Raw genomic sequence first — 16449 nt, forward strand, 5'->3', positions numbered from 1 at the left:
AATAAGCACTCGAAGAAATATCAAACTTTGATCTCTTGTTGTACAAATAACTATTGTATTCACAATTTTATTCCGACGTAAACAATTAGACATGTACCATCGGTCAAATCTTACAAAAAAATATCCTAAAAAAACAATGCGTAATGTACCTAGTTTTGTATTTATTATATGTTGTTTAGAGGCCTTAGAGGAATGTGAAACAATGTTTTGCAAGCAAAAAAAGAAGTTCTGCTCCCTGTGTAACTTGCGAATTCTGCGTAATTTGACCGATCTAATGGAGGAGCCAGTAAAAGTTATTGAGGGATCTTCGGTATAATTTTCAGTACGATTCCCGATTCCTGCTCCATCTTCGCATTCGAACGCTTTGATATGTCGTCTCCTGCCTCTGACTCTTATGGAGACGACTCTTATTAAAGAAATTTGGACTTTAACTTTCAGCCAGCAAATTATTTGTGAATATGCCTTTCTCCATTTATCATTTAGTTTTGATGCTGTTTTCTTTAAGAAAACAACACCACGTACGTTGTACGTAGGGACGTATTCAGTCCCTAGGGCTCCATCACATGAAATGACTAGTGGTGTAAAGGAGGCTCTTAGGTCCTCTGTTGCTCTGTCGTATTTTAGATGTTTCTCTCGGCTGTGTCTCTTTGCAGTTTTTTGCCAGTTCAGGTTGCTATAAGAAGAAGCGTCAGCATTTATAATATGAATTTTCTCAACTGATTTTTACGCCTACGGCCCTAATCTTTTAAACAAAGGCCATTGTTTCTTTTGTGTGAGCGGTCGGCTCCCGTTGGCAAAGCAACAATGTCGTTTATAAAGCAACTGTATCGTGATAATATTAACGTTCAAATCTATGTAACAGCACATACGAGTTAACATGTTATGGTAATGCAGGACGATCGACCACCTCATACGTAGGCGTAGGAGGTAGGGTAGGCGAGCCCTCATATTAAATTAATACATACTTAGATTTGAACCTTAATACTATCACGATACAGTTGCTTTTTAATTAAAGGACATTGTTGCTTTGGCACTTGGCTAATACGGGAGCTAAACCATTCGCATAAAAGAAACAATGGCTTTTGTTAAAAGCTTAGGGTAAAAACCATTTGAGAAAATGCATACTATACTATGCGAACGTCACAGAACGCTTTCCTTGCAGGTTTTCCCACACACTGTTTAGTAATAAATCCCCAATGAGGGCTGGTTGTGTCGCAGTGGCATCGCGCATTTTGTATTCACAAGTGACTATCCGAGATATAATAATACATAGGTATATACAGCAGCATCGAGTCGGTATGTTGTAGGTAAACGACACCTGCGCTGCGTCACACACATACAACTATTATCAATAAGTATTTATTGTCGCGGGATTAGGCCACCTCCCGGTTTTATTAGGTGGTATTAAGTAGGTAGATATTTATTAATGACAAGGATTATTAAATAAAACTTATTGTTAAGTAAATCGAAAACATTTATTTTATTACCTTGGGTACTTATATAGCAAAATCTTGTAACACGAGACAACTAAACAGTACAATTAAATAACAAACTAAACATGATATGTGATGCAACGAGAGTGACTTGGGTCCTCGCAAAAACTCATTAAACAATTTTGGATATCGCCAATACGCTCCGAGTATATAATTTTAATAACAAAAAAAAAGCTACCATGAATATAATTTGGACAACAGTCTCAAAAAATAAGCGATCTTATCTAAGATATTTCTAATAGATCCAAAAATATATCCTCTTATGTACAAGATAGTCGTAAGTATTATTATCTAGAACCGGCAGCCACTGCGGGCGGCGGCGCCGGCGGGCGCGTCACGCGGCCGCGGCGCGGCCCACTAACATTTACACAACATACAGACCACTAACGCTAACAAAACATATATGTATGTTGTTTGAAAAGTGAAACGGCTAATATTACAGCCAATTCATTAGTAAGTAAAAATCTCAATTTCATTAATAGCCACGTCAAATTAAGCCGAATATGGGCAATCAGCCGAAATAATTCGTGTAGTTTTGAAAATTGGTACAGTTATACCTTGTGGTGGCCAGATAAACATACTAAAAGTCCTCGAGGGAAGAGGGTGTGCTGAGTTGCTGAGGGTGTAGGAGAGGGGTTGAAGGTACCCTTTTTCATATTATTGCTCATATCTGTACGAATAGCATTATACTTATATAGCATTATTATTACTTCAGAAAGAAGTTTTAACATAGATAATATTTCCTACATATTTAGTTATGTTTATTTTTACTCTACGAGCAATACTTTAGGAGCTACAGGCTGTTAAAGTGCACAAAAGATAAAAATATACGATTTAAGAAAACTTAGTTTTTTCGTAATTGTTCATCATAAATCAAATTTTTAGTTTAGAATAAGCTTAGCGACCTGCTCATGAAATATAAAAAAAAACCGGCCTAGAGCATATCGGGCCATGCTCAGTGTAGGGTTCCGTAGTTATCCGTCCGTCAAAATAGACTATTTGCAAAAACTCAAAAACGACTGGACCGATTAGGTTCCCTATATTTTTCCTTGAAAGTCTTAAATTTATAGGAAATTTTATGTTAAAACTTTTGTCTGAAGTACCTTATTATAATGCTATTCTTACAGATATTCGAGATATTCGCAAAAATATGAAAAAGGGTACCTTCAACCTCCACCCCCCCTCCCCTACACCCTCAGCAACTCAGCACACCCCCTACCCTCAAGGACTTTTAGTATGTTTATCTAGACAACACAAGGTATAACTGTACATATTTTCAAAACTACACGAATTATTTCCGCTGATTTTTATAATTTTCTTGAGCTATATAACACGTTGTTTGCTTGGTGGTTCAAACTGTGCATAACCATACAGGTTATACTTTGGTGTTATTAATAAAAAATTGTACTTATTTTGTATTTGTAAACTGATTCTGTCGCATGATACGTAAGGTACCGGCGCCATTCACTTTGACTAGTAGTTATTAATAAGGTGCATCCACACCCCATTTACTTTTGTGGACCAACACTGTGCAACAACATGTGCAACAGTAACTAGAGGTAAGTTACCTAACGTTACCGTTTTGTGGACCAACACTGTGCAATAACATGTGCAACAGTAACTAGAGGTAAGTTACCTAACGTTACCGTTTTGTGGACCAACACTGTGCAACAGTAACTAGAGGTAAGTTACCTAACGTTACCGTTTTGTGGACCAACACTGTGCAACAACATGTGCAACAGTAACTAGAGGTAAGTTACCTAACGTTACCGTTTTGTGGACCAACACTGTGCAATAACATGTGCAACAGTAACTAGAGGTAAGTTACCTAATGTTACCGTTTTGCTACACAAAAGTTAACTGCCGTTTGGGAGAATCTAAAGAAATACATAATTTGAAAAAAAACTTGTTGATTTTTTTGTCCAAAAAACTGCTAGCCTGTTCTTTTAAGTATTGCAAAAATTGCAAAGTATGTATTAACAAACATAATCACGTGACTCGCGGTTATTCAGCGAATAAAATAATAAATAGCATAGATAACATAGATAACAAAATATTATCTATAAAGATTGGCTCGATTGTATGGATTATTGTATCTATACACCTATCTCATTAGTTGAATGACCGTGTCATGTAGTCTTGTTTGTTTACATTATTCTAAATTATTAAAATAACAAATTACAGCTCTTGATATTCATTATTTTTGCAAATATACAATCTATAACACCAATAGAGAAAATTTCATAAATTGCACGGAGGTGTAGAAATAATTGGGCAATCTCAATAACTAGTACATTTTGCCCCATGAAACATCGTCAATAAACATTGAAACGGTGTAATAAATAAGTGACATTAATGAGAAAGGAAAGAGGAAATAGTGGTAGGCTGAAATAGAAGAAAAATATCACGAATGATCACGATGGGGGAGGGGGGACGTCAGAGAAGATATCACGTTATTTTTCAAAGCGGGAAAGATATACATCACCCATGCTTTTCAACCACAACTTATATAGAACTGTCACAATTTGCGGGAGCTATGAGACGTTTTTCCTCAATCATCCACCATTGCTATCAAAAACGAATGAATACGCATGAAAGTATGTAGAGTTAGACCAAGAAAAGTCTGCAGCGATTTTGATAGCCTACGCAGTGCAAGTGTCATTTTAAACGTCAAACTTCTATGAAATTATGACGTATAAATAACACTTGCACGTGGGCTATCAAAATCGCTGCAGACTCTTCTTGGTCTAACTCTCCCTAGTTAAGTATCTTATATTTTGCCATATGATAGACTTATTATTATTACTTTTCGTGATATTTTTTTACTTTCACAAATTTGGCACATATTCTTTGATTATTTAAAAAAAATGGTTTGTTTAATTCATTGTGTGCTGGTAAGTACATTGTGTTCAGTGAACATCATGTTTCATTAAACATGAGACCTGTAATGACCTGTTTCATTGTATACTACATACAAATGTTTCATTGTGAGACTTGTTTTTTAAAACAATTAAAAAAAACGGCATCACAGAGTGAACGAAATTTAAAAATATTTAGCTCCAAATAAACTTTAATACACATAGAACACAACAAAAAATTAAATAACGCCAAACTCGATTCTATATCTTGGTTAAAAATTGCGAAACATAAATGAAAAAATTAACTTTTGCTGCACGAATTCACAATAACGCTCGTAGCAACGTGCTCCTTCTCCGAGGCGCGCTCGCGTGTATTGGTGAGGTGCTGGGGGTCCCTGAGCCTGCCCTTGCTTGACAGACGGTATACTAGCTGGTAACACCTTAGTTTCCGAGATATCGCATAGTTTCTCTGTGTCCGCTTGTTTCAACGTAGGACAACTGACCCTAAGTAAATCTTCGATTGTATGGCGGCGGCGAGGTTCGTGCGTGTGACTCATAAGGTCCATCGAGTTTACACTTTCTATCCTACAGCGTTCCTATACCTACTCCTATACTTAAAAGGCATTTCTCGAGATCATTTCATTTCCATTTATAGAACTTTCTATACAATACAATACAATACAATCGCCTCCTTTTGCCGCAGTTATACTGAAAGAGAAAGAGATAGGTGCTTTATCTTGACTTTACCCTGTTGAGAGTGACACTTTTCTCGACTAACATTTCATATTTTAAATATCAATTCGATTTTGAACACATCCTTAATAACTAGGGGAGTTATAATATAAAATTGTGTATAGGCATTTCAATGTTGACAGCTCGTCTACGTTAAATCTGCACTAAGGTACCGTGGCAACACTACACACAAAACTTCCTATGAAAAAATGACAAGTTTGTGATAGAGTGTGATGTCATAATTATGTAGGTAAGTATAGCTGCAGACAGAGACACTCTGTCGCAGGGTCGAGTTTTCAGAACTACTAGGTAACCTTTAATGTTTCCCTCCATTTCTAACCACCTTCTATAAAACGCGACCCAGGCCCCATTTTATAAAGGTACAAGTTACAATTTTACATTATTATAGTTGACTTGACCAATAGCGAGCGACCTGTTGTCCGGTGTGGCGTGTGGCCGGTTTACTTACACTTCAACTATTATTGTATTTTGTTTGTGTTTTCTTAACTAACGTCTTCCTGCTCAAATTATAATAGAAAAAACTCGATATTGACGCGAAGAATCGAAAACTGACTTGTAATAAAACACCTTGCCTAATAGCCTGTCACACAAAACATAAAATTTAACTAAAAACATTACTTATTTTCTAAATATTAACATTATCATTAATTTGATTTCAATCGGACGCTGTATGTGAGTACTTAAAACAATATACAACATTTCTTGTCCTTATTTCGTACTACAAAATTCTTAACTGGTATTTAATATTCAATACACAGACATTAGGAGATTATTCAATAAATGCTAGAACATAAATAGGTACTATTTACACGCGTACACTTATGCATACAATTGACTGGTTATTGTAAAGATTAATTTAAATATTGCACCCGGAAGATCATCGTATCGTATTCGCGCAATTTCACCGCGCTTTTATAAATTTAGCTAATTTTAGTCAACAATATTATCCGAAGTGCGAGGCTCGGCCTCGACTCGACGACTTAGCTCTTTCATATAAATATCTACGTTATTGTAGGCCACTCGTACCAATTACAGCTTTCAATATTTATTTTCAAATATTCCGTATTATTTTAAAACGACGGGTAAATTACTAATCTTATTGTTTTCTAGACCTGCGTCAAGTGTTAATACATCTTACATGTGAAACTTTGCTGCGTTGCATCGTGCGTCTTCGCCAAACACGTAGTAGGTACATGCAATCAAAGAGAATAGAGTGTATAGAGAGTTACTGTCATGGTAAATTATGTAGGCCACAGTAAATTTACTGCCATCTTTCGACAGAAGATTAAAACTGTTAGAACGCCATTTGACTTTGATCCTTATTCTTCCACTGATATGTGTTAATTTGTTAAATATTGAAATTAACGCCATCTACTCGACAGCAGGTTAAAAGTTATGGCGACATCGCTCGAAAGATTGCGCCATACCTTTGGCCTACTGTCGAGTACTGGCGAAAGATGCCAGTTTACTGTGGCTACATAATTTACTTTGACAGTCCGCCTCTATTTCAATTCAAATTCTCTTTGATACAATCAAGCTGCAGGAATCCACACGGTGAGCGCATGTCATCAGACGAAACTTGTCGTTGACTACCTACCGCGCCCCATATACATACAAATGTAGTAAATATCTGTTGGATTAACTTCTTGTAGGTGTATGATAAGAATCACGAATTAAAGTGTATCTGCAGGGCAACAAAAAATAAAGTGAGAAGGCGACACGCACTAGAGACAGGTGTGAGCGAGACGCCCCCGCCCTGACACGGTGACTGGAGGGCACGTCCACAGAATAAAGTGAGAAGGAGTACGCACTCGAGCCGGGCGGGGGTGAGTGTGAGCGAGAGGGCAGGCACTGCCGGAGTCGGAGCCGGACCGGAGCGAGTGCCGGAGCTAGCCGAGCTCCTCGCTGAGCAGCAGCACCTGGAAGGAGGACTCGTCCACCGCGTCCGTGTACATCAGCTCCTCCTGCAACATCACACACATCATCATTAGTTAATGTCGGTCGGAGCACGTTTCTACATACCCATCATATCTTTGAATGGACACATGTGTGACCAAGTGTTTCAATATTTTGTTTTTCTACTAGTCGACTGTAATTCTTGAATTAAGATTTCTTATACCAAACTGCAATTGGGTATTTTTAATGGATGGGCTCCCAACTCAACTATAATATTCATATCGATACAGTTTAGTCAACAACAAGTAGAGTCCGGTTATAACGATGCCCAAGGGACCGCTGATATTACGTCGTACTAACCGGACGTCGTACAAAACGAACTGCCAATTTTAATATATATTTTTAATCAAAATAATTACATCATTTTGTATTTATTAATACTTATGCGATAATCAAAGAAAAAGAAACATTTCTTTTAAAATATTTATTTACGTTAGTATTACGACACCTTGTCTTAAATGGAGAGACTTGTGTGTTTAGAAGAAGCCACTTTTCAAGGTACGCGTACTCATTCGTCATCCGCAAATTACTCGAATCCCCTAAAATATAAAGGCCACCTCCTCTGTCCATCATCAGATCAGCTCGAAGATACTTACCTACCTACCAAAATATGTATTGCATTGTCACCCAACTTACATAATTATGTATGTGAAGTTTAAGCTCAATTGAATAATGGGAATTGGGTTTTATTTAGTTTGCAAAATTACGAAAAGTCACATGACTATTTCATCTTGCTCCGTATAGGCAAAAGGGGGAGGGGAGTTGGATGCGCGGGACGGAGTAAGCTTCTTACTAACAATTTATGTGTAAAAACTACGTCGCTCGTCGTTGTAACCGGACTTGACGGACGGATTTTGAGTAAATTTCCGTCGTTAAAAGCGATCGGTCGTTATAAGCGGAGTCGTAATAAACGGTTGTGCTTTCATAGTAGCTTGTACTAAAACCAAACAAGTGCCTATACTTTCGTCGCTATAAGCGGTTGGTTGTTATATGCGAAGTCGTACTAACCGGATTATACTGTATAATGAAATTGACTAATCACAGCTCGCCGCGATCAAGAGGACGAAACAAAACCATAGCTCAAATTAATTATTTTAGGTTGTACAGTAGAAACAATTGGTTCATAAATCAGAAACGCGCATGTGACACCCTTAATATAGCAACATCCATAGACTACGAAAACCACTTAGTGTTGCTTGTTAGTCTCCATAGGCTACGGTGGCTAAAATCGAGAAAACAACTGTCTAAAAATTGAATTTTGCGCGGAGCAAGTACCAGGGCCTCATGAGTTACGAGAAGGTGTCGTTGACCAGCCCGCCGTAAGCGCGGGGCGCGACGGCCGGGTCGCGTACCAGTATGTAGGTATCACGGCTGTTCGCGAATCTTAGCTGTATACTTTTGGTTTGGTTTGTTTGTATGATTCTACTAGTTTAAAGTATTATTTTTGTTGACTAGTAGAAAAAGTATTGTATACAATAGTTATATAATCAAGCTTTTCAATCTCGTACCTTACTTAGGCAACTCAGCAAGCTTCGTTGCCTAAACACGGTACTCGACTGAAAAACTCTCTATTATATCACGATTGTATAAAATACTATTGTTTAATGCAGGTAGGTGCACTACTCCCAAACCATCGAAAATATTGAAATGTGTCACTTTATCAAAAATGTGTCTAAATATTCGTGATGTTTACTCTTAAAAGTCTTAAAACACGGTTAGTTCATTATTCCGAAATAATTTGGTGGTTATGTTTCTGTAAGAGTAGTAAGCTGTGTGTAGGTATACCTATATAGTATTTTGGTGAAGTAATGTTAGTAACATTACATTACAATGATTGCTAGGTGAGTGAGTATAGCGCAGGTACCTTTTTTTTTTTTTCTTTTTTTTTTTTTTGACGGAATGGGAATGCATTTACGCACAGTGTGTGGGACTCGCCGCTCCTTATCCCTCTCTTAGCGAGAATAGCGCAAGTACCTGCATGTAGTCGAGCAGGCCGAGCGGCGGCAGCGGCGAGGCGGGCTCCAGCGCGGGCTCGGCGCCGCCCGCGCCCGGGATCATTTGTGAGTGAGTATAGCACAGGTACCTGCATGTAGTCGAGCAGGCCGAGCGGCGGCAGCGGCGAGGCGGGCTCCAGCGCGGGCTCGGCGCCGCCCGCGCCCGGGATCATTTGTGAGTGAGTATAGCACAGGTACCTGCATGTAGTCGAGCAGGCCGAGCGGCGGCAGCGGCGAGGCGGGCTCCAGCGCGGGCTCGGCGCCGCCCGCGCCCGGGATCATTTGTGAGTGAGTATAGCACAGGTACCTGCATGTAGTCGAGCAGGCCGAGCGGCGGCAGCGGCGAGGCGGGCTCCAGCGCGGGCTCGGCGCCGCCCGCGCCCGGGATCATTTGTGAGTGAGTATAGCACAGGTACCTGCATGTAGTCGAGCAGGCCGAGCGGCGGCAGCGGCGAGGCGGGCTCCAGCGCGGGCTCGGCGCCGCCCGCGCCCGGGATCATTTGTGGGTGAGTATAGCACAGGTACCTGCATGTAGTCGAGCAGGCCGAGCGGCGGCAGCGGCGAGGCGGGCTCCAGCGCGGGCTCGGCGCCGCCCGCGCCCGGGATCATTTGTGAGTGAGTATAGCACAGGTACCTGCATGTAGTCGAGCAGGCCGAGCGGCGGCAGCGGCGAGGCGGGCTCCAGCGCGGGCTCGGCGCCGCCCGCGCCCGGGATCATTTGTGAGTGAGTATAGCACAGGTACCTGCATGTAGTCGAGCAGGCCGAGCGGCGGCAGCGGCGAGGCGGGCTCCAGCGCGGGCTCGGCGCCGCCCGCGCCCGGGATCATTTGTGAGTGAGTATAGCACAGGTACCTGCATGTAGTCGAGCAGGCCGAGCGGCGGCAGCGGCGAGGCGGGCTCCAGCGCGGGCTCGGCGCCGCCCGCGCCCGGGATCATTTGTGAGTGAGTATAGCACAGGTACCTGCATGTAGTCGAGCAGGCCGAGCGGCGGCAGCGGCGAGGCGGGCTCCAGCGCGGGCTCGGCGCCGCCCGCGCCCGGGATCATTTGTGAGTGAGTATAGCACAGGTACCTGCATGTAGTCGAGCAGCCCGAGCGGCGGCAGCGGCGAGGCGGGCTCCAGCGCGGGCTCGGCGCCGCCCGCGCCCGGGATCATTTGTGAGTGAGTATAGCACAGGTACCTGCATGTAGTCGAGCAGCCCGAGCGGCGGCAGCGGCGAGGCGGGCTCCAGCGCGGGCTCGGCGCCGCCCGCGCCCGGGATCATTTGTGAGTGAGTATGGCACAGGTACCTGCATGTAGTCGAGCAGGCCGAGCGGCGGCAGCGGCGAGGCGGGCTCCAGCGCGGGCTCGGCGCCGCCCGCGCCCGGGATCATTTGTGAGTGAGTATAGCACAGGTACCTGCATGTAGTCGAGCAGCCCGAGCGGCGGCAGCGGCGAGGCGGGCTCCAGCGCGGGCTCGGCGCCGCCCGCGCCCGGGATCATTTGTGAGTGAGTATAGCACAGGTACCTGCATGTAGTCGAGCAGGCCGAGCGGCGGCAGCGGCGAGGCGGGCTCCAGCGCGGGCTCGGCGCCGCCCGCGCCCGGGATCATTTGTGAGTGAGTATAGCACAGGTACCTGCATGTAGTCGAGCAGGCCGAGCGGCGGCAGCGGCGAGGCGGGCTCCAGCGCGGGCTCGGCGCCGCCCGCGCCCGGGATCATTTGTGAGTGAGTATAGCACAGGTACCTGCATGTAGTCGAGCAGGCCGAGCGGCGGCAGCGGCGAGGCGGGCTCCAGCGCGGGCTCGGCGCCGCCCGCGCCCGGGATCATTTGTCTACAACCAACATTCAACATTATGTACCTACAACCCCAAATATATGGCACGTACCAAAGGAAAAGGGACCGAGGCATCTAGTGCCCTTCGAGGCTGGGATATGTTCATTAGTAAAGTAACATAGGACTACCTACGCTGCCCGAAGATGTACCGGCGGTGCAGCAAAATCTATGAAGTCATCAGTCATTTATTCATGAAAGATAATTTACACGTTATAAAAATGGAACATATTCACAATATGCCGTTAACAAACAAATTATATGAGGAAACGCAACTCACGTCACTAAGTACCAGTGGCGGCGACTCCATACAACCCGATTCCCACCGGCTTGCCTAACATTTCTTGCTACATTACATATACCTACCAAACTTATTATCCATAACGAAAACACTACGTAGTACCTGGTAGTACTAAAGCTTTGTAATAGATTTTTCAACCAATCATAGCGGGCGCGCGAAGTGTAGCTAAACTTCACTATTCATTGATGAGCCACCACCACAGATACGAAAATTCACGCACACACGCATAAACTCCGCTATGAAGAGTCCGCGTATAAAAGCTCAAAAATAACTCGGTCCTGCGTCGAGTTATTTATTTGAATAAAAACCTTAAATGTAAGGTAATAAGGTTTATATTGGAGTGTGTAGTGTTTTACCACAATTTTTCCTTGCTTCATTTGAAATAAAAACCTTAATTGAATTCAATAAGGTTTATATTGGAGTGTGTAATTTTCCACAATTTTATGGAAATTGCTTCATTTGAAAATATAAACCATAATTCAAGGCAATAAGGTTAAAATTGGAGTGTGTAATGTTTTCCACAATTCTTTAATGTTGCCATATAAAACATTAATTGAATGTTAATGTGCAAAATGTTATCGTATTTCGCTGCTATTAATATCATATTTTGTGGAAACCTTGAAAATACAGATAACTTTTATTACTGAGCCCAAGAATCTTATGTACCTAGTTTCAAATTGAGTTATTTATTAACGGAGGTTTCTTCAAATAAAGTCCTATTTCTAGATCTAGCTTTTTTAATTCGTGGATGAAAAAAATATATCATGGCAACATTCATACGCCATTCCCGGTGTTTAAACAAACACTTGTTATTGGAAAATTATATGTGATTTAGTTACTTTTGTGCATAAATTGATATTTAAAACTTACTTAACCAGTGAAATTTAGTTTTGCTAGTATTTTGTGTGTAAGTAAGTGTTGTGTATTGTTCGCAGTGCAGGTGTATTTAAGGTAGTTCGTGTTTTTTAAGAATAGGTATTTTTACGTAGCCCATTTTGATTGTTGTGTTGTAAGTTGTTTGCTAAATGAGTCAACAGGTTTACCACGCTATCTTTTGAGATTAATTAGTGATGACAAGTACGGCAAAGGTTATATTATTATACTACTAGGCCCTAGGGGATACACTAACTGCAACGGTTCGCGTCCAAGGTCATATCTAGCGCAGAAGTACCTAATGTTAGGTTTGGTAGATGTTTTTTTTTTTTTGCTACGGGTTACCTAGCAAAAATTCTCACGCGCCGCTACTGCTAAGTACCTTTACGTTGCGTCTAATTCCAGTGTAAAAACTATTTTTTTTTATTCTACTGTTAATGTGTTTTTAAAAATGTAGAACGTCTCATCTGACACGAAATCATAAATAATATTTGCCAGGAATGTAGTTTATGCAGGAAATAATAAATAAAATACCAGGTTTCATATATTCTTTTCTCCGGGTGAAATTCGGATATGAACAATTTCACGCATTTATTTTTAATTTTCCCGTATAAACTCTAATTATGTGACGATTTGCAGACATAGTTTCTTTTTCCTTCGCATAAAAACAATTATCGACCAGTAAAACGCAGAAAAAATGTTAAACACAAAATAGAATGCCGATAGGTCGGTGTGTACAAGTATTGGCCGCCGCATTCAGTAGGGCACAGTCATGCAGGAGCGAATAATGCAGAGGTAGTATCATATATATAAAATCGAAAAACCAGAACGGGATAAAAAACGAGAGAATAAGCGAGATGGCGCCTTACAAATTTCTAAAAAAGTTTTTGACACGTTTCTCGAATACGACGCACGTATGATAAGAAAAAACTGTTTCAATCTATTATCTAAATATGAGAATAGAACTAGAGCATAAAAACTATCGCTTTCGATACGTATTTAATTTACAATAAGCAAAATAAATTTTCATAACAATCTTTATTTTAGGACGATCGGCCGTTTCTCGGCAACTCTCGGTTAGTTTCGTTTCGGTGGTGCCACAGACTAGACCAAATTATTCGTAAGTTAAAGTAACCTAAATTATGTTTTTCATTTTGGTATACAGTTATTTCGGCGTTTTTTTACACGAAGTAAAATAAAAAGTGCTGTCAACCTCAACCTTAGTCTATAGCCTAATATACGAGTGACTTATGCCAATAACATCATATTATTAATAATTTGTATTTTGTTGTTTTAAATTTCTTTTTAAGTTATATTATTCAGATTGACTTTCACGGCTTCGGCAAACATTGCTATTCGTCCACGGAACGGGCTGCCGAGATGGGCCAAAAATACAAAGTTGGTAGTAAGTTATTATAATGTAGGTAGATAAAGTGCATGTTCAGATATTTTTGAGCGACCTGATGAAAATAAGCAAATGTACAGTAAGCAGTCAGCCAAATATCTTAATATAACTTTGTTGCCATAGAAATAAGGATGTGTTCCGATATAGTGGCGCAATATTGAGAGACCAAAGCTAGCCGCTTTAGTGGCTCGGACACATAGAGGGAATGGGAGAGGATCGTGCCGTGAAGAGAGCGTACTTGGGACAACAAAATGGGGCACGCCCGAGTGGACGTCCTAGGTACCGCTGAAACGACGTAGTTGCTCAAGACCTGCTCAATCTCAACCATGGCGTTGGCGACTGGCGAGAGCTATCGCAAGACCGAGAAACATGGCGTGATCTGGTGTCGGAGGCCAGGACTCACTTTGGGTCGTTGCGTCACCGCCCAACTAGCAAATCTATGTGCTATAAAAGTTGAGAGCACGTTTTTATTTTCGCTTTTTGGTGCTATAAACGGTGTAAAAACAGTCGAGTAAAAGTCCTGTAAGCGTTTACTCAACGCGAAAAAGGCGCACTTATACAGACTAAAAGTGTTATAAAAACCGGGCAAGTGCGAGTCGGACTCGCGCACGAAGGGTTCCGTACCATAATGAAAAAAAAAAAAAAAAAACGAAAAAAAAGCAAAAAAAAAAAGGTCACCCATCCAAATACTGACCACTCCCGACGGTGCTTAACTTTGGTCAAAAATCACGTTTGTTTTATGGGAGCCCCATTTAAATCTTTATTTTATTCTGTTTTTAGTATTTGTTGTTATAGCGGCAACAGAAATACATCATCTGTGAAAATTTCAACTGTCTAGCTATCACGGTTCGTGAGATACAGCCTGGTGACAGACGGACGGACGGACGGACGGACGGACGGACGGACGGACGGACGGACGGACAGCGAAGTCTTAGTAATAGGGTCCCGTTTTACCCTTTGGGTACGGAACCCTAAAAATCGAGTAAGCGCTGTATAAGAAGCTAATCGATGCTGTAAGAGTTGAGTAAAAGTGGATAAAAGCACTTCTAGTGTTTTAATAGCAACGTTAGTGCTTTTATTCGACTATTTATTCTATAAACATTAGCAATTTACTATTACTCAGTGAAAGTGTTCTATAAAAGCAGCCGCACTGCTTTTTCTCAGCAAAAATGTTTCGTAAAGGTAGCCGGATTGCTTTTACTCGGCATTTTAAATGTGTAAGAGTGCAGTAAATGCTTTTATTCAACTAATATGTGCTAAAAACGATCTCAGGTAAGCGATTATATTTCAATTATTTGATTAAGTTTGAGGCCTAATCGTCTTCACCTGTCTAATAAAACAAAAAGGTACTTAAGTATTTTTTACTGCTGTCATCCATGACATTTATTTTTACCGTGATTGTGTACATAAGTTTTTACTGTCTGTAAGTACACGTAACACAGTAAAACCCAGCGCGAAAAATACTTTATTGATAAAACCAAAGGCACTGGTTCATATATATTCATGGGCCGCCTATTTTCTTAATTTTCAATAAAAAAATATTAATAAAAATAAGTAAAAGTTTGCTTACACGATCTAGTTTCTGTTATATCTCATTAATTCGACTATAAGTCGAGTAACTGCGTTTACTGCTACACTTATAGCACATGATGTCGCCATGTTTATGGATTTATAGTCCGATGGCCGACTGCATGAAACCCTACCTGATAAAAAAATAGAAAAATCCTACTTTGTAGGGGTAGCTGACTTTTAGCAGCTTCAACTGCTCTTGGTCGGCCGTGGCTTAACTTGGCAAATTTTGCTCAAATGGCAAAAAAGTGGTACAAATATTCATCAAAAAAACAAAAGTGGTCAGCTACATCCTGTGTTGGCAGGTTCCTGTGTCCGACCGAATTTGTGGTACCAAGTGAGCTACAATTTACCTCATCGAAAAATAGAATGTCACTTGTATGGTAGGATAGCTGCCATTGACTTTTTTTTTAATGCGGACGGACTGAAAACGCTGTCAGGCTAAGGTGAGGCCGACCAAGACATATGTCAACAAATTTAATGTAGGTATTACAATCAGTTGTTTTGATTCTATTTTTCGATGAGGTAAATTGTAGCTGTCACGTGGTACCACAAATTCGGTCGGACACAAGAACCTGCCAACACAGGATGTAGCTGACCACTTTTGTTTTGCTGTCCTCAAAGGCAAGTTTCATTCTATTATACGATGGGGTTTTTTTTATGAATTTTTGTGCCACTATTTTGCCATTAGCGCAAAATTTTCCAAATAAAGCCGCGGCTGACCAAGAACAGTTGATGCTACTAAAAGTCAGCTACCCCTACAGAGTAGGATTATTCTATTTTTTTGTCAGGTAGGGTTTCATGCAGTTGGCCACCGGACTATATTGAAACGTCAACATGGCTGACTTGTGCTGTTAATGTAGTTCAAAACTCTTTAAAAGTACTCTAAGCTGAATACATTTTGAATAAAACCTGTAAATACACTTCAGCTCCTATAACAGCGGTTTGAACCCCATTACCTGAATTATGATATAAGCGCGCTGTTACAGCAGCATTGTTGCCAAATGGTTATTTGATTGCTTTTAATAGAGAAGAGAGTTAAGTAACAGTTGTATTAAAGTGCCTTATTCAGACAATTAGCTAATCTATAGCTGTTATATGATTTTAATAGAACAATTATGCTGAATAAAAGTGATTTAGTAGCGCTAACTCAGCATTTATTAAAAGGTGGAATAAAAGTGCTAAAAGATAGTGCTATAAACGTTTATACGACATGATTATAGCACTAATTAGCGAAAATTGCTAAATAGTCGAGTTAACCGCTATTATACGATATATTGGTGCTTCAACAACCGTAACTCGGCTGTTATACGATTACAGGCTGAGTAAATCAATTCTTATACGACTATTTTGCTAGTTGGGCGTAGCCATAGTAAGTAATGTCAATATCCAGAAAGGGAAATGGGGACTACCTACGTTTGTATGAAAAGGCGATT

General features: G+C 40.9%; 1 long non-coding RNA gene across 1 annotated transcript; it reads right to left on the reverse strand.

The window, feature by feature from the left end:
* Positions 1–1461: 1461 nt before the first annotated feature.
* On the reverse strand, positions 1462–9122 carry LOC134789614 (uncharacterized). The gene is made up of 2 exons (XR_010144096.1): positions 9035–9122; positions 1462–7068 (listed from the first exon to the last, which is right to left on the reverse strand). It is a non-coding gene; the product is annotated as an uncharacterized LOC134789614 (long non-coding RNA).
* Positions 9123–16449: the final 7327 nt, after the last annotated feature.

The sequence above is a fragment of the Cydia splendana genome, chromosome 4 (assembly GCF_910591565.1).
Source record: "Cydia splendana chromosome 4, ilCydSple1.2, whole genome shotgun sequence".
Taxonomy (NCBI): domain Eukaryota; kingdom Metazoa; phylum Arthropoda; class Insecta; order Lepidoptera; family Tortricidae; genus Cydia; species Cydia splendana.